The sequence below is a fragment of the Grampus griseus genome, assembly GCF_964374135.1.
Source record: "Grampus griseus genome assembly, chromosome: X".
Lineage (NCBI taxonomy): Eukaryota > Metazoa > Chordata > Mammalia > Artiodactyla > Delphinidae > Grampus > Grampus griseus.
In genome coordinates this window covers 73,804,991-73,831,924 of record NC_138999.1, presented here as the reverse complement: position 1 = coordinate 73,831,924, position 26,934 = coordinate 73,804,991, and the positions used below count along the sequence as shown (strand labels likewise).

At 37.6% G+C, this 26,934-nt stretch overlaps 1 protein-coding gene across 1 annotated transcript in view; it reads right to left on the bottom strand.

Annotated features, from left to right (window-relative positions):
* Positions 1 to 26,934, bottom strand: part of DACH2 (dachshund family transcription factor 2) — a gene marked incomplete at both ends in the record, with an annotated part of 640,183 nt that overhangs the window by 264,281 nt on the left and 348,968 nt on the right. The window lies entirely within an intron of this gene.

The window sequence follows — 26,934 nt, the reverse complement described above, 5'->3', positions numbered from 1 at the left end:
GAAACAGGAAACATCTAGAATAAACAACCTAACCTTGCAGCTAAAGCAATTAGAGAAAGAAGAAAAAAAAAAAAAAAACCCAAAGTTAGCAGAAGGAAGAAAATCATAAAGATCAGACCAGAAGTACATGATAAAGAAATGAAGGAAACGATAGCAGAGATCAATAAAACTAAAAGCTGATTCTTTGAGAAGTTAAAAAATATTGATAAACCATTAGTGAGACTCATGAAGAAAAAAAGGGAGAAGCCTAAAATCAATAGAATTAGAAATGAACAAGGAGAAGTAACAACTGACATTGCAGAAATACAAAAGATCGTGAGAGATTACTAAAATCAACTCTATGCCAATAAAATGGACAACCTGGAAGAAATGGAAATATTCTTAGAAATGCACAATCTGCCAAGACTGAATCAGGAGGAAATAGAAAATATGAGCAGACCAATCACAAGCACTGAAATTGAAACTGTGATTAAAAATCTTCCAACAAACAAAAGCCCAGGAACAGATGGCTTCACAGGCGAATTCTATCAAACATTTAGAGTAGAGCTAACACCTATCCTTCTCAAACTCTTCCAAAATAGAGCAGAGAGAGGAACACTCCCAAACTCATTCTACGAGGCCACCATCACCCTGATACCAAAACCAGACAAGGATGTCACAAACAAAGAAAACTACAGGGCAATATCACTGATGAACATAGATGCAAAAATCCTCAACAAAATACTAACAAATAGAATCCAACAGCACATTAAAAGGATCATATGCCATGATCATGTGGGGTTTATTCCAGGAATGCAAGGATTCTTCAATACACGCAAATCAATCAAAGTGATACACCATTTTAACAATTTGAAGGAGAAAAACCATATGATCATCTCAATAGATGCAGAGAAAGCTTTTGACAAAATTCAACACCCATTTATGATAAAACCCTCCAGAAAGTAGGCATAGAGGGAAATTACCTCAACATATTAAAGGCCATATATGACAAACCCACAGGCAACATAATCTTCAATAGTGAAAAACTAAAAGCATTTCCACTAAGATGAGGAACAAGACAAGGTTGCCCACTTTCACCACTCTTATTCAACATAGTTTTGGAAGTTTTAGCCACAGCAATCAGAGAAGAAAAGGAAATAAAATGAATCCAAATTGGAAAAGAAGAAGTAAATCTGTCACTGTTTGGAGATGACATGATCCTATACATAGAGAATCCTAAAGATGCTACTGGAAAACTACTATAGCTAATCAATGAATTTGGTAAAGTAGCAGGATACAAAATTAATGCACAGAAATCTCTGGCATTCCTATACACTAATGATGAAAAATCTGAAAGTGAAATCAAGAAAACACTCCCATTTACCACTGCAACAAAAAGAATAAAATATCTAGGAATAAACCTACCTAAGGAAACAAAGACCTGTATTCATAAAATTGTAAGACACTGATGAAAGAAATTAAAGATGATACAACTAGATGGAGAGATATACCATATTCTTGGATTGGAGAATCAACACTGTGAAAATGACTGTACTACTCAAAGCAATCTACAGATTCTACGCAATCACTATCAAACTACCACTGGCATTTTTCACAGAACTAGAACAAAAAATTTCACAATTTGTATGGAAACACAAAAGTCCCCAAATAGCCAAAGCAATCTTGAGAACGAAAAACTGAGCTGGAGGAATCAGGTTCCCTGACTTCAGACTATACTACAAAGATACAGTAATCAAGACAGTATGGTACTAGCACAAAAACAGAAATATAGATCAATGGAAAAAGATAGAAAACCCAGTGATAAACCCACGCACATATGGTCACCTTAACTTTGATAAAGGAGGCAGGAATGTACAGTGGAGAAAGGACAGCCTCTTCAATAAGTGGTGACGGGAAATCTGGACAGGTACATGTAAAAGTATGAGATTAGATCACTCCCTAGCACCATACACAAAAATAAGCTCAAAATGGATTAAAGACCTAAATGTAAGGCCAGAAACTATCAAACTCTTAGAGGAAAACATAAGCAGATCACTCTATGACATAAATCACAGCAAGATCCTTTTGGACCCATCTCCTAGAGAAATGGAAATAAAAACAAAAGTAAGCAAATGGGACCTAATGAAACTTCAAAGCTTTTGCACAACAAAGGAAACCATAAACAAGACCAAAAGACAACCTTCAGAATGGGAGAAAATATTTGCAAATGAAGCAACTGGCAAAGGATTAATTTCCAAAATTTACAAGCAGCTCATGCAGCTCAATAACAAAAAAACAAACAACCCAATCCAAAAATGGGCAGAAGATCTGAATAGACATTTCTCCAAAGAAGATATACAGACTGCCAACAAACACATGAAAGAATGCTCAACATCATTAATCATTAGAGAAATGCAAATCAAAACTACAATGAGATATCATCTCACACCAGTCAGAATGGCCATCATCAAAAAATCTAGAAACAATAAATGCTGGAGAGGATGTGGAGAAAAGGGAACACTCTTGCACTGCTGGTGGGAATGTGATTTGGTACAGCCACTATGGAGAACAGTATGGAGGTTCCTTAGAAAACTACAAATAGAACTACTATATGACTCAGCAATCCCACTACTGGGCATGTACCCTGAGAAAACCATAATTCAAAAAGGGTCATGTACCAAAATGTTCATTACAGCTCTATTTACAATAGCCCGGAGATGGAAACAACCTAAGTGTCCATCATCGGATGAATGGATAAAGAAGATATGGCACATATATACAATGGAATATTACTCATCCATAAAAAGAAACGAAATTGAGCTATTTGTAATGAGGTGGATGGACCTAGAGTCTGTCGTACAGAGTGAAGTAAGTCAGACAGAGAAAGACAAACATCGTATGCTAACACATATATATGGAATTTAAGAAAAAAATGTCATTAAGAACTTAGGGGTAAGACAGGAATAAAGACACAGACCTACTAGAGAATGGACTTGAGGATATGGGGAGGGGGAAGGGTAAGCTGTGACAAAGCGAGAGAGTGGCATGGACATATATACACTACCAAATGTATAATAGATAGGTAGTTGGAAGCAGCCGCATAGCACAGGGAGATCAGCTCGGTGCTTTGTGACCACCTAGAGAGGTGGGATAGGGAGGGTGCGAGGGAGGGAGATGCAAGAGGGAGGAGTTATGGGAACATATGTATATGTATAACTGATTCACTTTGTTATAAAGCAGAAACTAACACACCTTTGTAAAGCAATTATACTGCAATAAAGATGTAAAAAAATAAAGTCCAGAACTCTTAATCTGGTATTTATAACCTCCTGCAATCTGCTCCCACCCAACTCTAAAATTGAAGCTCCACTTTTTTTCCATCATATACTGCACACTCTAACCAGACTGAACACTCTGTTGCCCATACAAACCCAGTGCTAGCTCATCTTCACACCTCTGTAGATTGTCTCTTTTTTCTGGAATGCTTTTATTCCTGTCTTGACAGCTGCAGCCTAAACAATCCTTAAGGCACAACTTAAATGCCATCAACTCCAAAAAGCTTTAATTCCTATAATTGGAAATAATCCTCTTCTTTGAACATTCCCACAGTACTTTATATAGACACATTTATATAAGCATATTTGTTACTTTCTGCCTTATTATGATTATGTCTATACATAGGCCTCACTTTCCCACCTAAAAAGAAGGTTGTGAAGGCTACTGCAGGGCATTATGTCTTACTCAGTTTTGTACTCATGGCAGGATATAGAATGTTGTCTTGCTGTAGGTAGTACTTAATAAATGTATGTCTAATGAATTTACCATTCTATAGAAAATGGTTTAGAAAAGGTGTTATAAAGATATTCAATACTCAGAATGTAGTCATACATACGGGTAAATAATACTCACACACACATACATATACTGATATCAAACACCACTTTTTTCTGTTTAATTCAACTAATCACCATGTGTTGTCATGTCTCTTTTGTCTTTTATATGTTGTGGAAATTTCCTTATAGTTTACTTAATATATGAAAGAAAGAATGAAAAGTACATAATCCTTCCTAGTGGTTTTAAGATATTTTTAAAACAAAGTTTTTATTTAACAAAATCTGTGGAGAAAAAGTATTTTCCTCTGATTAGTCATGTAGTAGCTATGACTGGTGAGGAGAAAATTACATTACAAATGAGCAGCTACCTGTTATCAAATTACAAGGCATTTTCATCAAAGGACCTAAAAAGGCAGCAGACTGACCAGTTAACATGTTTCTACTAACCTGAGGGGACTTTTTTCCAGTTAATAGCTTCTGAAGAATGCTTCCTTTTGATTCTTGTCTCTGACACAAAAATGATTGTCCCATTTAACCAGTCTTCTATCACATATATCAGAGAATCCTATTTACTCACACACTACTGGAACATTAAAATACAATAGAGTGATTGTCTCTAGAAGAAAAATTTAAAGATTGACATTTTTTTTACCCCAAAAGGGGGTTGAGATCAAAAGGTAACTTTAATAGATGTTTGACTAAGGTCATACTCCCAGGAAATGGAACACTGAAGATGAAAGAAAAGAAATAGGTTTGGCTTTTGATCTCAGCCAAATCCATTTGGCATTGTTTAGCTTTTATATAATATTTCAGTTTTAGGTGATATCATGACTGAAATGAATTGGCTTTATTCTTGAGGATTTAATAGCTCTGTATTACTTTAGCATTTAGCAAAGTTTAGGAAAACAGATTCCTACTTTGTTAGCTGGTATTAAAATAACAGTGGCAAACACGTTTTCTTCATCTATAAGTGCTAATATCATATGATATTCATGATATATTTTCAAAAAACATAAAAGGGAGCTCAAAACCCAAAAGTTTCCTATGGAATGCTCTTCAAAGAAAAGCATCATTGAAGCCACAACAAATTTGTAAATAGCAAAGGGCCTTCTTAATTTTAAGTACACTTGAATGTACATTTTCCATGAGCTGGAAGAGTTTTATTGTTACTTTGTAGCTCATCATTGGACAATGCCAATATAAAAGAAGAACAAAAAGCTAAGCTCACTACTATATGTCAGGCACCATGTAGGAACATTATATACATTATCTTATTTAATCTTCAAAACCTCCCTATGAAAATGCAAGGACTATTATGCCAATAATACAAATGAGGAAAGTGAGAGTAGAAGAAACTAATTAGCTTTGTCAGATCATATAGTGAATAAGTAATAAGGCAGAGCTTTGAACCAAGCTTTATCTAACTCCAAAGTTCTATCATTTCCATGCTGCTCTTTAATTATTAAAATGCTAGAAAAAAAGAGTTATTTTTCTTAGTTCCATGAATTAATGATTCTTAAAACTACAATAATTTGATAGACTTATATATACCATACAGGCCATTATTTGAGATGTGGGTAAGAGTTATACTATTTAATTTATCAGGCACTTGTCTAGATAATTCATGCCTCCCCAAATTAACTTTTGTCAAAAGCTTACAGATTATCAGCCTGAACGTTTAGGATATTGTGTTTTATTTCTTGAATAATCTTAATAATTGTCTTAATGTGCCACTTCTCTTAGCAGGTGCAAGCTGTCTATAAGTATCTACATCTTGTAATGCTTTAAAAAAAAACAGAATAAGAGATTTCTAAATGACAGCTTCCCATCATCTATCAAAAGACTTTACCCAGTGGATTTTTTTTTTAAGACAAGGATCACCACAAAGATCAGTGACTCTAAAGAGAAGCCTGAGTTTCCAAATTAATATTGAATAGATTAGCAAATGATTTTAGAAGGGAAAACAAAAATCAATAGAAACATCATATACAACAGCCTCTTTTCAATGGATCTTAAACTTTTCAACTTTATTAAAAGACAGACCCATAGTTCCTATGTCACACTAGCCTCTAAAAAGGTGGATGTCAATCAAAAAGATTAAGGACTCTCTGTACTGAAAACTGAAAGCTACCCAGGATTGGAGGTCCCTGCAAATCTACTTGTCTTTGAAAAACATGGGGTAGATTAGGATACCCTCTTTCTCTCCTTTCTTTTATTTTCTTTCTTTGCTTGTCAAAAGATTATTCAGTGCCATTTCTTCCTCTCCTGCACTGCCCCACTCCTCAATCCTCTACCCTAGCACTTTCACAGTCTGTCTCGATCACAAACATAAAGCACAGTAGAGAAAATAGCAAAAGAACTTTCTAACTGTTCTCTGGAACAAATCAAAATATAAACATCCTGAGGATAGAAGGCTCAGATTAAAATACTTTTGAGACTCAGATTTTACAATATGTTTGGCATTCTAGTTTCAAAAGAAAAACAGACCAATATGTCAGGGGATCATTGAGGGTTTTTTTCAATCCTTCAAGGTAAAAACTCTAGTAGGAGGAAGCATGTAAAAGACAGAAAGCATACAATTAACATTTAGTGGTTATTTTCTCTGATGCCTTTTTTATGTGAATGATGGTGAGGAAGCTAGGGAAGGGTGCTATCCACGTTGCTCATGGAGAAGGAAGAATTATTCTCCATATTTCAAAACAATTAGCCAACTCTAATCCTGAAAGCGACAGGGAACAAAGCACAAGTGACAGTCTCAGCAGTTACTTGATTGATGAGAAGAGGCCATTCAATTTCATGTCCTTTGTCTATGTACAACTTTAAAGGTAACTAGATTTTCCATTTTAAAAGTTATGACCGGGCTTCCCTCGTGGCACAGTGGTTGAGAGTCCGCCTGCTGATGCAGGGAACGTGGGTTCGTGCCCCGGTCCGGGAGGATTCCACATGCCGCGGAGCGGCTGGGCTCATGAGCCATGGCCGCTGGGCCTGCGCGTCCGGAGCCTGTGCTCCGCAACGGGAGAGGCTGCAGCAGTGATAAGCCCGCGTACCAAAAAAAAAAAAAAAAAAAAAAAAAAAAAAAAAGTTATGACCATAAAGGAACAGTTAACTGTTGACTGGAATGATTTTACCTTTAGTGCCGAAGGGTAGAGGTGGGGGAAGGGGAAATGAAACATTTCAATCACTGAAGATCTAAATAAAGGAAAATTCAACCACTTTAATTCTATGGATATTTGATTGAATAAGTTTGAAAAGTCATCCTTCAAACAATCATGGTTATGTTTCCCTTATGAGAGTTAAAATTTGCAACCTACGTAAAGCAGTCAGTGAATTAAAAAAAAAAACATTTTACTTTTGTTGCAATTTTTCTCAATAAAAAAACTAGTCATTAGAAAGCTAGCTACACATATCAAAGATTGAAATAAGTTCATTTGAGTTTAAAATATTTCTTAATGTTAAAATTATGATAAAAACTTGTGACTAGTAAAAACATTTTTATCTTTTTGACTGACATTTAATTGGAATATTTTATATTTCAGCTGCTAGAGCCTTAACAAATAGAACACTATTTCGCCTCACATCTACCTTCCAACTGTATTGCAATTTCTCTGTTTATAATGAATTGGTATTGTATTTAATGCATGCCTCCATTAGCAGAACTCTAAGCATTTTCCATTTTTAAATGTGATCAAACCATCAGAGTGATTGTAATACAACATTTCATGGTACAGTGACTAAGGCAAAACACTGTATTATCAGTCCAGGCACAACTGATACTGTGTCTTTCTGTTCATTCAGCAATTCACTTGCACAGTTCCTGTGAGGAAAAATGATAGGTGGGTATTATGCAGCATCTCAAGTCCTGAGGACCATGGTTTATTTAATAGCAATATCAGTCAGGATCTATGGCTTGAAGAAGTCTCAAGAGTTTATTGTTAATGCCACAGAGAGCATAGGATGATTTTCAAAACAGTTTATTCCTTATAGGTAGATATTCTTGAGGTAAATAGGTTGATATATCTCACAGGTATTTAGGATACTAGGTTAAAAACCATTTCTCCCATATCCTCGCTTGTCCCTGTTGACTTCAGTAAAAAGAAATTCACACAGAACACTTGCCTGGGGATGCTTTTCTGGTTTTCAGGAATATTTGATTAATGTATAGAAAATAAAATATGACATAGCTCGATTGCCCAAGTCTAAACCATAGATATTCAATTACAACAGACATTGTTTTTTCAAAGGAAATTTTTACATAGAATTATTTTATGCTTTTATGTGGTAGAGTTCCTAGAAGACCTATTCAAACAGGTATTTGACTATTTCAACTTATCTTCCTTTTTTAAAAAAAAATATTTTAGAGATCCTGGTTATACTTGATCAAGTTTCTTTCCCAGCATTGACAAATAATTTTCCAGTTGAAGGAAATTCATTTTATACTCTCAGGTGTATTTTCATAGAAAATTATAAATCGGTATGAATAGCTGGACTGTACGGGAGAAAACACATGACAGAAAATATGAGATTTAAAAAGCTAGAGCTGAACCTAAGTCATCATGAGAGACGATTCTGTGTACATTAAAAAATGAGCAAATAGATGTTGTAAGTAAAGTATAAAACATGGTAGGTAAGCCAAATCAGCTGTGAAATTCCATGTAGCTTATATAAATGAGCAAGTATATATTCTTTCTTCCCAAATCTGCCAAAACATTCAATTTTAAAAGGTGTATTTATTTCCAAATAACTGAAATATAATTGAGGGTTAGACGAAATACAAGGCAGTTAGTAATAAGAAATCTAATGTAAACTATAAAAAGATAAAACTACTTATAAAAAATCTGAAAGAAAATATTGCCTTTTAACTTTGTATATTATCATTTACCTATGTATTTGTCCATTTAAAAGATCAATATTAATAATAGTTTACATCTATATATAGATTCACAGTTTACATAAAACATTCACATATATAACATCATTTAATCATCAGAAAATTTCTACAAAGTAGTCCAATTTAAGCTTAGCACATTTCAACAAGTATATATATTATGCACTGTATAAGATATATGTATCCATTTTATATCTCTATGATATCAAATATCATAGAGAAAAACAATCAAAACACAGAAAAGTTTTTATAAAATAATGATGCTTTCTTGCATTTTCTTTTTTATTCATGATTAACAAAATATAGTAGTACATTTTGCACTGAACCACCAAACACCTAATATTCATTGAGCTCATAAACTGTGTCTGGCAATATGATACCTTTTTAAACATACACTGTCACTGTCTCAATTCATTCTCCCAATAATTCCAAAGGAATTGAAAGTTGTCTCATTTTGCAGACAGGGAAAGTGAAATGCAGACAAGTTAAAATCTTGGCCCATATAACAAAATGATGGTGGAACCAGAATTCAGTGCAAAAGTTTTCACTATGGTCTAATGTTTTAATACACAAGGCTATTTCAGATGCATTGTTCAAAACAGGGCTTTTTAAGTTGAAAAATCCTTATTCTGTGTTGAGAAATAATGTTTTTTATCATACTTATATTTGAGAGTTTTTATGGTAAAAAAAGGAACTTTTTCTAGTAACATTTGGCTACTTTATGTGTGCTTAACATGTACCACATGTAAGTTGACACAAATGTTACCAATATTTGTAGAAAATAAACTATTACCAATTTTGGTAGAAAATTCGTATGCTAAAACTTTAGGCAATTAAATGGCTGCTGTCCCTCTATAAGGTCAATGTAGCATAGAAGAAAGATTATAGGCTCTGGAGGCAGAGAGATTTACATTCAAACACTGTTTTAGTTACTTTGTGGATGTATGATCTTGTGCAAATTCTCAGTGTTCTCACTTATAAAATAAAGAAAATGATACTTTACAAATTGTGTGGTTGCTGTGAGGATTAAGATGGATTATGAAAATAAAACATCTGCATACACTGGGCAATCAATAAATATAATAAATATATACACAGATTATTATTAGTAGTAGTCTTTGAAATATGTAGTCTAGTTTCCACCACCAGACCATGGTGATCTGGAGATATGTAAATCCGGTTTCAAATTTCAGCTCTAACACTTTACTTTGTCCAAGTCGCTTTACCTGTCAGAACTGCAGTTTCTTCGTATGTAAACAGGAGCAACAATATCCATTCAGTGTTGTGAGTAATAAGCTGAAGACAGGATAGTTTGCCTTATAAAAGATTTCCACTTGCTAATTTTGTCCCAGAAAGACATGAAATATCACTTTAAAGAAGAAAAGAAATAAAAAAATGCAGTTGAATTGCTTCAAGAAACTCAAATCTACACTCTGACAGCAATAAAAGATAAAAAATGCAGTTGAATTGCTTCAAGAAACTCAAATCTACACTCTGACAGCAATACCTCCAGGTAAAGAAACTCTCCTTTTCTGGTTTGTGTTAAGGTCTTTTTCAGAAAGGACTAAAAGGAAAGGGTGACATTAGGCCCTGATACAGTGCTTTAGAAGCTTTCAAAGTGATCTAACACTGTATGGACTTATTCATTGTGTTCCTCTCCCAAAGAAGGCTTTGCATGGAAAAAGTATAGAACTTTAATAGACATATTCAATAAATTTTGGTATTCTTTTCCAAATGTTGGGCGAGAACTTGTATCAGTGACAAGGATTAATCTCCAAAATTTACAAGCAGCTCATGCAGCTCAATAACAAAAAAACAAACAGCCCAATCCAAAAATGGGCAGAAGACCTAAATAGACATTTCTCCAAAGAAGATATACAGACTGCCAACAAACACATGAAAGAATGCTCAACATCATTAATCATTAGAGAAATGCAAATCAAAACTACAATGAGATATCATCTCACACCAGTCAGAATGGCCATCATCAAAACATCTAGAAACAATAAATGCTGGAGAGGGTGTGGAGAAAAGGGAACACTCTTGCACTGCTGGTGGGAATGTGAATTGGTTCAGCCACTATGGAGAACAGTATGGAGGTTCCTTAAAAAACTACAAATAGAACTACCATATGACCCAGCAATCCCACTACTGGGCATATACCCTGAGAAAACCGAAATTCAAAAAGAGTCATGTACCAAAATGTTCATTACAGCTCTATTTACAATAGCCCGGAGATGGAAACAACCTAAGTGCCCATCATCGGATGAATGGATAAAGAAGATGTGGCACATATATACAATGGAATATTACTCAGCCATAAAAAGAAACGAAATTGAGCTATTTGTAATGAGGTGGATAGACCTAGAGTCTGTCATACAGAGTGAAGTAAGTCAGAAAGAAAAAGACAAATACCGTATGCTAACACATATATATGGAATTTAAGAAAAAAAAAATGTCATGAAGAACCTAGGGGTAAGGCAGGAATAAAGACGCAGACCTCCTAGAGAACGGACTTGAGGTTATGGGGAGGGGGAAGGGTGAGCTGTGACAGGGCGAGAGAGAGTCATGGACATATACACACTAACAAACGTAGTAAGGTAGATAGCTAGTTGGAAGCAGCCGCATGGCACAGGGATATTGGCTTGGTGCTTTGTGACAGCCTGGAGGGGTGGGATAGGGAGGGTGGGAGGGAGGGAGATGCAAGAGGGAAGAGATATGGGAACATATGTATATGTATAACTGATTCACTTTGTTATAAAGCAGAAACTAACACACCATTGTAAAGCAATTATACCCCAATAAAAATGTTAAAAAAAAAAGGAATATCAACTCAAATTAATAAAGCACCAATAGAAATATATATAAAAAAAAAGTAATCTTGTAAATGTTCTTTTTCGGTTTTTAGATTTGGGCATCTTAAACTGCTTAACCTCCTAGGTGCAGTTTGCCTTAAATGAAGATATGAATTAACCCACTTTTGTTAATAATTGAGCTGTGTTCCTTCAATTTTTGGGGGGGGCTGGATTTTTAGAATTTTCCTTTAACCACAGTATGTTCCCCCAACCCTTTCTGAGCCCTTTGCTATGACATAAATAGCAGTGGCCTGCTAAAACTAAAAAATATGATGTGAAAGTAGTAGAAAGGACACTGAACACAGAATCAAGGGAATAATGTTAAACTCTAAGCTTCAATTTCCTTACCTATAGAATGGAGATAACATCTTCTCTGCAGATTTATTGTGAGGTGTCAATGAGATATGAGATATGACAAATACTTCTTGTAAACATTAAAGTATTATAGCCAAGATAGGTGTTTTTCTCAAGAATTTTCTGAATAGTCCCAATATCATATTTTTCTTTTTTTTTCTATTTCTTGAATATCATTTTAAGAATCATTTTTCAAAAGTCTGAGTAGAGTATTACAAATAAATTATGTTTCCCATTAATAAGATTGCTTGTTAGAGGTAGAGTTCAAGATTCCCCAAACACTATCAAGTTCCAGCTAAGTTAATGAATCTTAAAATGATTATTGTTCAGTACTGATAAATATACACCTACCCATCTAAATCATATAGTCATTTGGTCAAGGAGCCTGGAAAAAAACAATAATCAATATTTTTTCCAACAGATCAAGTTTCTCACTTGAAAAACTAAATTTCTTTAAGAAAATTATATTGCTATACTGTAGTTTGTCTTTGAGTAAAATGCTGAACTGTGTAATACAGTAGCTCATTTTTAATATTTGTATGGGTCTACAGTAATGTTTCTCAGAAGAGTCAACATTAGTTTATACCAAAAAGTATATTCTGCATTTCTCCTTTACGAGTGTATGAGGATTATGTAGAAATAGGCTGAATAATGTGCTATGAATTAGATCTTAAGTATGAAAATAGAAGGACCTGCCCCACCTGCTGGAACAGACCATGACTGATTTATGCCATGGGTCCTGAATTATTGATACATATGCTTATGTATTATATTTTATAAGAGGTATCAAGGGATCACACCATCTGGAAAGAAGGCATCAATGACAGTATCTTATTCTCAGTAAATACTAGAATCCAGATAACTTAATAATTAAATCATTTTTCTTTTAGTTATGAGGTTCTGCCAAGGTAGGCAAAACTAAAAACTGGAAATAATTTGTTTCATCTTCCCAAATCCAAGACAGCATACTCTACTAGGAAGTTATTGCCCATGGATTATACCAAATAAGACAATATTTTATTCTTAAGTGAAGACATTACTCATAGGTTTTATCAATAGTAATAGGATAATAATTTAAAGAGGAATTATATATGTTATATATAATATATTGGGTTGGCCAAAAAGTTCATTTGGGTTTTTGTAGGATATTACAGGAAAACCTGAATGAACTTTTTGGCCATATATATATATATATATATATATATATATATATATATATATATATACACACATATATATATATACACACACACATACACATATATACTGAAATAGAAAGGCGGCAGAAGCAGTAGAGCAGTAGCCAGCATGGAATAGATAAGAGATTCACAGATTGAGAGGAAAGAGAAAGGTGAGAGAGGAACACCTACACTGACAAGAGGTGGGAAGTGGGAAAGACCCTTTCATCTAAGACAGCAGTCCCCAGCATTTTTGGTACCAGGGACCAGTTTAATGGAAGACAATTTTTCCATGGACCAGGATGGGGGGGATGGTTTCAGGACGATTGAAGCGCATTACATTTATTGTGCGCTTTGTTTCTATTATTATTACATTGTAATATATAATGAAATAATTATACGACTCACCATAATGCAGAATAAGTGGGGGCCCTGAGCTTGTTTTCCTGCAACTAGATGGTCCCACCTAGGGGTGATGGGAGACAGTGACACCTGAAGTGTGTTGCTTATGTCCAGTCTGCTCCGTAAGATGCAGCTTAATTGTCACTTGCCACTCACAATAGGGTTTTGATATGAGTCTGAAAGCAATTGATTTATTATGGTCTCTGTGCAGTCAAACCCCTCTGCTAATGATAATATGTATTTGCAGCTGCTCGTCAGTGCTTAGCATCACGGCCTCAGCTCCACTTCAGATCATCAGGCATTAGATTCTCATAAGGAGTGGGCAACCTATATCCCTTGCACTCGTAGTTCACAGTAGGGATCGTGCTCCTATGAGAATCTAATGCCGCTCCTGATCTGACAAGAGGTGGCGCTCAGATGGTAATGCAAGCGATAGGGAGTGGCTGTAAATACAGATGAAGCTTGCCTCGCTCGCCTGACGCTCACCTCCTGCTGTGCGGCCTGGTTCCTAACAGGCCACGGACCAATACCAGTCTGTGGCCTGCGGGATGGGGACCCCTGATCTAAGGAACAGAGCCTTTTTTTAACCACAAATAAATGATAGATTATTTAAAACCGAAAACTGGGCTTCCCTGGTGGCGCAGTGGTTGAGAGTCCACCTGCTGATGCAGGGGGCACGGGTTCATGCCCTAGTCCGTGAAGATCCCACATGCCACAGAGTGGCTAGGCCCGTGAGCCATGGCCACTGAGCCTGCGCGTCCGGAGCCTGTGCTCCGCAACGGGAGAGGCCACAACAGTGAGAGGCCCGCATACCGCAAAAAAAACCAAAAAAAAAACCAAAAAAAAAACTACTGAAAAGACAAAGCTTATAATTTAGCTGATAAATGAACACAAAATATCTGTATTAAGAATTAAAGAGCTTGCAAATTGGAAGGATTTATATAATAAAATATATTCTACTACTTACTCATGTTAATATGCATTCAATAATATGCATTCAACTCCTGATACATAAAACTAGATGTTTAGCTAGGAAAACAACATTGAAAAACAAATTAAGATCAGTTATAAAGATAAATTTCTTGATGGTAAATATTATGAAATTTTAAAAAGCAATTTTAAGTCCTAGAAAAATGAGTAAAATAATATCTATCTTTTAAAACTAGCTGAAGTAACATAAGCTCTGACATGGGTAGTACAGAGTCTGGTAATACAGCAGGCTGTCAGTAAATACTTTCTTTGCTGCCCTCTATTCTTCCTTAAGAGAGGAAAGATATTTCTTAAGAATAAGTTGGACTATTTAAATAATATGTTAATTCTTCTAGATGCCTATGGATCATTTAATTGTAAATTATTTCTAGAAAAAGTCAAAGAACTTCTGAGAAGTATCCAGGAGATAATATGCACTGGGAGAATTTGACTGGCCTTTTCCTATGAGGAAGAAATCTATCATGTGATCACTAATCCAAGAATTAGGACTTGGTAATGTAAGCCACTAACATTTTCCCAGCAATAATAGATAGAATACTATAGAGGAAAAGCATTTGTCTGACAGTCAGTACACAGGAACATTAGTCCTGGCTTTGCCACTGATTCCCTCTGTAAATTTGGGCACGTCACAATTCCATGTATGTGCCTTGGTGTCCTGATCTGAAACATGAGAGGGTTGAATTAAAAGACTTCCAAGTTTATCTTCCAGCTCCAAAACATTGCAGGTAATAATATCTTACTCTTACCATAGAAACCAAGCTCTGTTATCACAAATAGCTGACAAGCAAATTCTCTCAACTTCCTATTTTTCCATACAAAAAGACAGTGCTTCTAATTCTAGCTTGAAGGGAAAAATCAGAAATAAGAATGAACCACAAAGGATTATAGCTGTATCTCTAGAGCTTTTAAGGATGGACTTGGCATTAAAACCTTTAAAAGTACCTTGGTGGGAAATGGGAGTTATCGTGTGTTTTTTAAACACAAGTTAAAAATTAGTATGGGTTTTTATGTCAGTTTAGTTTCCTTACTGCCATAGAAAAAAAATCACAGTGTAATCTAACATTCTTATTTGTCTCAGCCACAAAGTTGCAGAAGAGAAATAATCTCTCAAATACATATTTATTCTGTTCAGTCTAACTTCCTGAGAATCAGGTAGGTATATGGGGTAAGCAACTAACAATATTATTAGATAGTATCACTGTCACATTTCATTAAACATAAATACCCATACCCCACATTTCCTACTAGCCATTTTGGAAAACAGCTCAAAACTACCTACCCTTTCTTTCCTTGATGGCCTGCTTTTCCTTAATTCATTCAAGGACTCAAGCTGACATTTCTCAGAAAGAATAAGATGTTAAAAATAAAATTAAAAGACTGGCAAAAACAAGCTCTTAACACAAATTTGTGGTTTTAAAAGGCATTAGTAATTTGGTTTCCATGATTGATGAACCCCAGAAGACCACCAAATAACTGATGAACAGAACCAGTTTGAGAGGACAACAAACACTTTTCACCAGCTCCTGAAGGAAAGAGTTCCTACAAAAGTTTTCAGTTCTTTACTGAGAATCGGGGAAATGACTTAATGGCCATCTACAGAGCAGCAGAATCATTGAGACCATGTGTAACATAGATCAAAATTCCAGTATCTATGAAAATTATATATGCAGGGTTTAAATTTAAGTCAATTTTGAACACATTTTGCATAAAATAACGTCTCCATAAATGTTATTTTTTTATTTTTTTTGCGGTACACAGGCTTCTCACTGTTGTGGCCTCTCCCATTGCAGAGCACAGGCTCCGGACGCGCAGGCTCAGCGGCCATGCCCCACGGCCCCAGCCGCTCCACGGCATGTGGGATCTTCCCGGACCAGGGCACGAACCACTGTCCCCTGCAACGGCAGGCGGACTCTCAACCACTGCGCCACCAGGGAAGCCCCATAAATGTTATTTTTATCAGTGCTCATATTACTACCTAATTGTCAAGGTAACAAAATACTTATAATCAATGGTTTTATTATCAGAAATGATTTATTATCAGAAACGCTTACAGCTTTCAGTATAAAGTACAAACTTTTCTGATGTTCAATGCTCTTCATCATTTCTTCCCATCAGACCTCTACAATTCTTAACCTACTGCCCAAGCTTCTCTAATGTACCAGGCTCATTCTTGTATCTAAACTTCTAATTTTTGTTTGTTGAACTACATAAATCTTACCCATAATTTAGTACCTACTTCAGTCTCATCTGTGAAGTTATTCCCAGCAACTTTATCCTACATACTTTTATGAACACCTGAAGAACATATTGACTAAAATAGCCCCTTTTTTGTCCTTAACAAAGATTCAGGGAGAAAGATCTTGCATTCTAAACCTTGCTTTTCCACTGTCTCATTATTTGTCTTTGATTGAGTCTCTGAATTTCTTTACGCCTCAGTTACCTCATCTGTTAGAAGAGGATTTTAGACCCGTTTCCAGGGTTAGCAATATATAAGTCTTACTTTATTAAATAACGTGTGTCACTGCTTCAACTTTTCCATAATTATATATATATATGTGTGTGTATACATATATATATATGTGTGTGTGTGTGTGTGTGTGTGTGTGTGTGTATTAGAATTCTTTTAATTATTTTCTGACCTTTAATATGCCACCAAATATACAATAACTACTTGAGGAAAGTAGAAATGACTATAACGAAAGTGCATTTGTTTTCTATTGCTCATGCAAAAAAATTGAACAGACAGAGCTTTAAAACAACACAAATTTATTATCTTGGTTTCTGTAGGTCAGAAGTCTGACACAAGACTTTGAATAAGGAATAGAATAAGGATGTCAGAAGGGCTGTATTCCTTACTCAAGGATCTGGGAAGAAATCCACTTTCAAGATCATTCAGGTTTATATTTGAATCAAGTTTTTGCAGCTATAGGACTGAGTTCTCCATACTTTTGCCAGGCTTCCAGTTAGTGGTTGCCCTTAGCTCTCAGTGGCCTCTGTTCAGTCCCCACACATGGTCTCCTATATCTCAAAACCAGCAACAGAGCTTCAAATCCTTATCCTTGGAATATCTCTGACTTTTTCTGAGTCATCTCTTTCACCTTCTTCTTTCTCTACATCCTCTGACAATTCTGCTTTCACCATATTCTTTTAAGGACTCGTGTGATTGCATTGAGCTCAACAAGATAATCCAGGATAATCTCCTTATTTTAAGATCAGCTGATTAGTAACCTTAATTATATGTTCAAATACCTTCACAGCAAAACCTATATTGTTTGAAGAACCAGGAGACAGTAATCTTGGGGGAAAATCTTATGTTCAAAATTTCAAGAAATTAGCATTGCAATTCCAGCAATACAAAAAAAGGGTAATATATCATGACCAACCAGAGTGTATCCAGGAAATGTAAGGTCAGATCAATTTTCCAAAGTCAATAAATGTATCTCACCATATCAACAGATTAAAAACACAACAAAAACATATGATCATCTCAAAAGACAGAAAAAGCATTTCTCAAAATTCAGCAGCTATTTGATTTAAAAGAAAAAATCTTTAGTAAATCAGAAATTTAACAATATACTAGCACCTAAAAGTCATATCTTGGGTTCTACATTCTCTAATAAGAAAAACCAGGGCTCTTAGAGATACAGTTGCATCTAGGACTGTAGTAGGAAATATATACAATGATCCTGGAGCATCTTGTAGCTCCAGAAAATAAGAAAGTACTTAGAAAAACAAAAGACAAACTAAAAAACACAATCTTGGGGACATAGGAGCACATAAAAGTTTCCAGTGGCCAAAGCTAGAAAAAAATGAGTAATAAAAGAAATAAAGTAGTATTGTCCTTATAAAAAGGAGAAATTTGGACATAGAAACGTGCATAGAGGGAAGACGTCAAGTGACAGAGAAGATGGCCATCTACAAGCCAAGGAGAAAGGCATAGAATAGATATTTTTCCTTCACAGCCCCCAGAAAGAACAATCTCTGCCTACAACTTGATTCTTACTTCCAGCCTCCAGGACTCTGTGACAATAAATTTCTGTTTTTTAAGCCACCTAGTCTGTTGTATTTTGTTATGGCAGCCATAGCAAATTAACACAGATTTTGGTACCAGGAAGTGGGGCTCTGTTGTAACAAACATAAAAATGTAGAATTGGGTAATGAGCAGAGGCTGGGAGAATTTTTAGGTGCATGCTATAAAAAGCCTCGATTTCCTTGAAGGAACTGTTGGTAGAAATATGGATGTTAATGGCAATTCTGGTGAGAGCTCAGAAAGAAAAGAGAACTGTAGAGAAAGCTTCTATCATCTTAGGGAATACATATATTGTCATTAACAGAATGTTGCTAGAAATATAAATGTTAAGGGTGCTTCTGGTGAGATCTCAGATGAAAATGAGGAAGATGTTAATGGAAACGGGAAGAAAGGTGATCTTTGTTATAAAGTAGCAGAGAAATTGTATGAATTGTGTTCTGTTGGATGGAAGGTGGAACTTGAAAGCAATTAACTTGGGTATTTAGCTGAGATTTCTAAACAGAGTGTTGAAGGAGAAACCTGATTTCTGCTTGCAATCTACAGTAAGATGAAGGGGGGGATTATTAAGCAAAAATGAAAATTCTCAGCCTATCCAGATAAAGTGCTCTGGAAACAGGGCCAAGGCTGAGGCTGGAAAACTAAAGAGTTATAAGCCTGTGACTCATGGATCCAATCAACCATCTTAGCAGAAGCAAGGAATAGATATTTGGTTATTCAGAAAATATACATGGAAGACCTTCTTGTTCAATGGCTTGGACTCCCATGAACTGCACAAGGGGCTAACAAAGTTTTTGAGAATGTTATACCAATATAAACATTGTCAGCCTAAATTAAGTAAACAGAGATGGAAAAAAATAAAGGAAGAATGACTTTGAGGACACAGCTACAGATGCAGAGCCTGGTGGGGCTGCCACTGCCACTCCATGCAACAAGGTGCAGGCTGAGTGGGTGGGACTGCTGTTCAGAGACAAGGGGTGGGGTCGCCACCTGGTGGGCCCAGATGACAGAGCATAGAGCCAAAAAGTATTATTCTCAAGCCTTAAAATCTAATTGAATTGTCCCTGTTAGGTTTCTGACTTGTCTGGTACCTTCTGAGCCCTTTCTTCCTTCTGATATCTCCCTTTTGGAAGGTGAATATCTATCCTATGTCTGTCCCACCAATGCATTTTTGGAAACAGATAATTTATTGTCTGGTTTCATAGGGTCACAGTTGGAGAGGCATTTTGCCTCAGGATAAATAATTCCCAGAGTCTCACCCACAGCCAATTTAGATGAGGTTTAGATGAGATACTGGAGTTAGAGTTGATGCTGAAATGGAATAAGACTTTTGGGGATGTTGAGATGGGGGTGAATGTGAGAAACTAGAATTTAGTGGAAGGGTCAGAAGGCAGAGTGTTATGTGTTGAACTCTGTCCCCTCTACCAAAATTCGTATGTTGAAGCCCTAACACTCAGTACTTTAAAATACGGTCTTGTTTGAAGGTGGAGTCTTTATAAAGGTAATAAAGTTTAAATGAGGTCAGTTATTGGAATTCCCTGGCAGTCCAGTGGTTAGGAATCCACACTTTCACTGCTGAGGGCATAGGTTCAATACCTGGTCGGGGAACTAAGATCCCACAAGCCATGCAGTGCGGCCAAAGGAAAAAAAAAAGTAAATGAGGTCAGTTAGGGTGGGCTCTAACCCAATATGACTAATATCCATATAGAAGGAGGAAATTTGGACACAGGGACATGTATACAGATAGGATAATGTGAAGGGACATATAGAGAAGGCCATCTATAAACCAAGAAGGCAGGTATAGAATAGATCATTCTCTCACTCTCTCACAGCCTTCAAATAGAACAAACCGTGCTGACACTTGGATTTTAGACTACCAGCCTCTAGAACTGTGAAAAAATTCATTTATATTATTTAATCCAACCAGCTTGTGGTACTTTGTTATAACAGCCCTAGCAAACTAATATAATAAACCTGTAGTAAAACCCAAAATTATAAAATATTTTAGCAGAACACATAGGAGAAAAACTTGTGACCTTGGATTATGCAAAGATTTCTTAGACAAAATTAATAAACATAATTCTTAAAAAAAATCGTAGACTGGGATCAAGGTGGCAAAGTAAGAGGATATGGAGCTCACCTCCCCTCACAAATACATCAAAAATACATCTACATGTGAAATAATTCTCACTGGAAACTGACAGAAAGACTCTTGTGCAATGAACACTGTAAGAAAGGACATATTTAACTGGGCATAATGGGAGGAAACGATCGGGTTGGGGCCAGTGCCCCTGGGAGGGGACTCAGAGGAAAAGGGAGATTACATGGGCGGACATCTGCCCTGGGGAGTTAGTAGTTCAAGCCACAGATTCGATGCCCCAGTTCTGTTCTACATAAGGGAGAAAAGCCCCCTTGGCTGGTTGGAGGACCGCTGGAACTAATAGAAGGGGTTTGGGAAGCCTGGACTGTACTCCTGAGGAGCACAAGCATGCAGGCTTGCCCCCAGGGGCAAGTGCATCCCAGCCTGAGCTGAGCATCTCAGCCTGAGCTGAGCGAACACTCTGGCCCCACTCCATAACACAGCACAGCACTGGATCTGGGGCAAACATGACCAGGGAAAAGATTTGACCATGGACACAGAGGAGACCCAGACACAAGGTGGAGCCTGGGTGGGGCAGCAGTGGCCATTATTGGTACTTACTCAAGCAGTGACTCAGAAGCAGCCCAGATCTCTGACAGCAGCTTCTCCATCACAGCTATCCCCTGGATACAAGCCAAGAGGCCATGTGGGCCCCTCATGAACTGCAGAGCAATTCTAAAACAGGGTGCTGGCAGCAAAGGCTGGAAGCAGTGATTGGCTGCAAGGGACAAAGGAGACTTTTACCCTATGTTGCGTCTGAGTGGAGCAAGGGAAACAATTGTGGGTGCCACCACAGGCAGTGCACTGGATGTCAGTCAATGGCCAACATGAGCCAAAAGACACACAAGCCCCACTTGCCTCAGCACTCCCCTTCTCTAGGGCAAGGGTCTCAGTACAAGAAGAGGGAAAACACACACTTAAAGGTACAGAACCATCTCAGGCCTGACACTCGGGGCTTCTGCTCCAGCAATGTGGGATCAGACCTCACTCCTGATAAGGCAGTGACAGCCAGTGACCAGACGGGAAGTGCCACCTAAACACTGGCACCAGCTCTAGCTACTCCATCTCCAGCTCCACCCCCTACCAAGGTGAGAGCTTCCCGCACACACTGAGGAAAGATGTGACTTGAGGCCACATCAATCTAACTCTTCCACCAAGGCCATTGGGCACACACAGTCTGTATAGGGATGATCCCACATAAGGTTGCTCCTTCAAGACAGCAATAGGTAACTGTTTCAAGTGAAATCATAGAGGCAGAGAAAGTTAACCAAAATGAAAAGGCACAGGAACTACTCTCAAATGAAAGAGCAAGAGAAAAACCTCATAAAAATAATGAAACAAATAAATAATCTATCAGATAAAACATTCAAACCACTGGTATTAAAAAAGTTAACTGAATTAGGGAAAAGATTTCATGTACATAGGGAACACTTCAATAAGGAACTAGAAAATATAAAAATGGCCCAATCAGAAATGAAGAATTTGACAGCTGAAATTAAAAAAAGCATACTAGAAGGAATGAATAGCAGACTAAGTGATAAAGCAGAACGGATAAATGATCTGGAAGGTAGAATAATGGAAACCACCAAACCAGTATAGGAAAAAAAAAAAACAAATGTTAAATAATGAAAACGATTTAAGAGATCTGTGTAAAAACATTAAGCATACCAATATTTGCATTATAGGTTTGCCAAAGGGGCTACTGCCTCACCACAGTCCCCAGTCTGAGCTGAGTGAACACCCAGGCCTTGCTCACTCCATGCCACAAACAAAATGAAAACAATCTATGATATCTTTGGGATAACATTAAACATGCCAAAATTCACATTATAGGGGTCCCAGAAAGAGAAGAGAGAGAAAAGGGGGTCAAGAATGTATTAGAGGAAATTATGGCTGAAAACATCCTGAGCCTGAAGAAAGAAACATATATCCAAGTACAGGAAGCAAAGAGGTTCCCAAACAAGATGAATCAAAACAGACCCACACCAAAACATATCATAATTAAAATAGCAAAATGATAGAGAATTCTAAAGACAGCAAGAGAAAAACAAAGAGTCATATACAATACCCCCATAAGGCTATCAGTTGATTTCTCTGCAGACACTTTGCAGGCCAGAATTCTGGGAGAGGCACAATATATTCAAAGTGCAGAAAGGGAAAAACCTATAACCTAGGATACATTATCCAGCAAGATTATCAATTCAAATTGAAGAAGAGATAAAGAACTTCTCAGAAAAGCAAAAACTAAAAGAGTTCATCAATACTAAATCTACCCTAAAAGAAATGTTGAAGGGTCTTCTCTAACTGAAGAAGTAGGAAACTATAGGAAAGGGAAAATCCCACTAGAAAAGGCTATATAGCAAGGACTGCGTATCAACCACTTAAATAAACCAATATGGAGACTAAAAGACAAAAAATTGTAAAATCAACTAGAATGACAATAAACAGTGAAGGGATAAACATGAAGATGTAGAATATGACATCAAAAATACAAAATGTGCTCTCCCAGAAGGCACTGTGACTGAGAGGATGCCGGGAAGGAAAGCTTTCTCCTGCAGATTCCAGTGCCTCATAGCTGATCTGCTACTGCTTTTCCCTGGGTACTGGGTCAGAAATGACCTTCAAGATGGTGGAGGAGTAAGATGTAGAGATCACCTTTCTCCCAACAAATACATCAAAAATACATCTACATGTAGAACAATTCCTACAGAACACCTACCAAATGCTGGCAGAAGACCTCAGACTTCCCAAAAGGCAAGAAAATCCCCACATACTTGGGTAGGGCAAAAGAAAAAAGAAAAAGCAGAGACAAAATAATAGGGATGGGACCTGCACAAGTGGGAGGGAGCTGTGAAGGAGGAAAGGATTCCACACACTAGGAAGCCCCTTTGCAGGCGGAGACTGTGGGTGGCAGAGCGGGGAAGCTTCGGAGCCGTGGAGGAGAGCACAGCAAGAGGGGTTTGGAGGGCAAAGCAGAGGGATTCCCACACAGAGGATCAGAGCCGACCAGCACTCACCAGCCCGAGAGGCTTGTCTGCTCACCCGCCAGGGCGGGTGGGGCTGGGAGCTGAGGGGGAAGATGGTAGAAGAGTAAGACGTGGAGATCAGCTTCCTCCCCACAGATACACCAGAAATACATCTACATGTGGAACAACTCCTACAGAACACCTACTGAACGCTGGCAGAAGACCTCAGACCTCCCAAAAGGCAAGAAACTCCCCACGTACCTGGGTAGGGCAAAAGAAAAAAGAAAAAGCAGAGACAAAAGAAAAGGGATGGAACCTGCAACTCTGGGAGGGAGCTGTGAAGGAGGAAAATTTTCCACACACTAGGGAGTCCCTTCACAGGTGGTGATGGGGATGGGCAGGGTTAAGCTTCAGAGTCACAGGGGAGAGCATAGCAACAGGGATACAGAAGGCAAAGTGAAGAGATTCCAGCAAAAAAATCAGTGCTGACCAGCACTCACCAACCTGAGATGCTTGTCTGCTCACCCACCAGGGCAGGTGGGGACTGGGAGCTGAGGCTCTGGCTTCAGAGGTCAGATCCCAGGGAGAGGACTAGGGTTGGCTGTGTGAAGACAGCCTGAAGGGGGCTAGTGCACCACAGCTAGCCAGGAGGGAGTCAGGAAAAACTCTGGACCTGCCAAAGAGGCAACAGACCATTGTTTTGAGGTGTGCGAGGACAGGGGGTTCCTGCTCCATGTGCGCACAGAAGGCAGAGCATTGCCTAAGTGAGCTCCAGAAATGAGCTTGAGCCACAGCTATCAGCTTGGACCCCAGAGATGGGCATGAGATGTTAAGGCTGTTACACAGCCTCCAACAATCCTGTGTGCAAGGGCAGGTTACTACTCACACACACCCCCGGGAGCCTGTGTAGCATGCCACTGCCAAGGTCCTGTGATCCAAGGACAACTTCCCCAGGAGAACACATGGCACACCTCAGGCTGTTGCAATGTCATAAAAGCCTCTGCCACCACAGGCTCACATCGCATTACAATTATGACTACTGTACCCCTCCCTCTCCACGGCCTGAGTTGGCAAGAGAGCGCTAATCATCTGCTACTTTAACCCCCTCTGGTCTGCACGGGGAACAGATGCCTTAGGGCAGCCTACATGCAGAAGCAGGGCCAAAACCCAAGCTGAACCCCAGGAGATGTGTGAACAAAGAACAGAAAGAGAAATTTCTCTGTGCACCTCAGGAGCAGCAGAATAAATCCACACAGTCAAGTTGATAAACCTGCATCTGTGGAATACCTGAATAGACAATGAATGTTCCCAAAATTGAGGTGGTGGACTTTGGGAGCAACTGTAGAATTGGGGTTTTCTTTCTGCATCTGATTTGTTTCTGGTTGTATGTTTACTTACTTTAGTTTTTAGTGCTTGTTATCATTGGTGTATTTGTTTATTCGTTTGGTTACTCTCTTCCTTTTCTTTTTCTTTTTTACTTTTTTTTTCATTTTTTCTCTTTTTATGAGTATGTATGTGTATGTTTCTTTGTGTGATTTTGTCTCCTTATGTTTGGTTTTACTATTTATCCTAGGGGTCTGTCTCTTCGTGTTTTTTTTTTCTTCCTTTTCTTCTGAGCCATGTGTCTGGCAGGGTTTTGGTGCCCCGGCCAGGTGTCAGACCTGAGCCTTTAAGGTGGGAGAGCTGAGTCCAGAACACAGGCCCACCAGAGACATCCTGGCCCCACATAATATCAATTGGTGAGAGATCTCCTAGAGATCTCTGACTCAACACTAAGATCCAGCTCCACCCAATGGACAGCAAGTTCCAGTGCTGGATGGCCCATGCCAAACAACTAGCAACACAGGAACATAAACCCACCCATTAGCAGAGAGGATGCCAAAAGTCATACTAAGTTCACAGACACCACAAAATATACCACTGCACATGGTCCTTCCCAGAAGGATAACAAGATCCAGCCCCACAACAAGAACACAGGCACCAGTCCCCCCCACCCCCACCAGGAAGCCTACACAAGCCACTGAAACAACCTTACCCACTGGGGGCAGACATCAAAAACAACTGGAACTATGAAGCTGCAGCCTGTGAAAAGGAGACACAAACACAGTAAGTCAAGTAAAATGGGAAGACAGAGAAATATACAGCAGATGAAAGAGCAAAGTAAAAACCCACCAGACCAAACAAATGAAGAGGAAATAAGAAGTCTACCTGAAAAAGAATGCAGAGTAATGATAGTAAAGATAATCCAAAATCTTGAAAATAGAATAGAGAAAATACAAGAAACGTTTAACAGGGACTTAGAAGACTTAAAGAGCAAACAGACAATGATGAACAACACAATACATGAAATTAAAAATACTCTAGAAGGAATCGAAAGAAGAATAACTGAGGCAGAAGAACACATAAGTTACCTGGAAGATAAAGTATTGGAAATAACTGCCACAGAGCAGAATAAAGAAAAAATAAAGAAAAGAATTGAGGACAGTTTCAGAGACCTCTGGGACAATGTTAAACGTGCCAACATTCGAATTATAGGAGTTGCAGAAGAAGAAGAAAAAAACAAAGGGTCTAAGAAAATATTTGAAGAGATTATAGCTGAAAACTTCCCTAACATGGGAAAGGAAATAGTCAGTGAATTCCAGGAAGCACAGAGAATCCCACATAGGATAAATCCAAGGAGAAACATGCCAAGACACACAGTAATCAAACTAACAAAAATTAAATACAAAGACAAAATATTAAAAGCAGCAAGGGAAAAACAACAAATAACATACAAGGCAATCCCCATAAGGTTAACAGATGATGTTTCATCAGAAATTCTGCAAGCCAGAAGGGACTGGCAGGACATATTTAAAGTGATGAAAGCAAAAAACCTACAACCAAGATTTCTCTATCCAGCAAGGATATCATTCAGATTCAACGGAGAAATTAAAACATTTACAGACAAGCAAAATTTAAGATAATTCAGCACCACCAAACCAGCCTTACAACAAATGCTAAAGGAACTTCACTAGGCAGGAAACACAAGGGAAGGAAAAGACTTACAATAACAAACCCAAAACAATTAAGAAAATGGTAATAGGAACATGCATATCAATAATTACCTTAAATGTAAATAGATTAAATGCTCCAAGCAGAAGACAAAGACTGGCTGAATGGATACAAAAATAAGACCTGTACATACACTGCCTACAAGAGACCAACTTCAGACCTAGGGACACATACAGGCTGAAAGTGAGGGGATGGAAAAAGGTATTCCATGCAAATGGAAATTAAAAGAAACCTGGAGTAGCAATACTCATATCAGACAAAACAGACTTTAAAA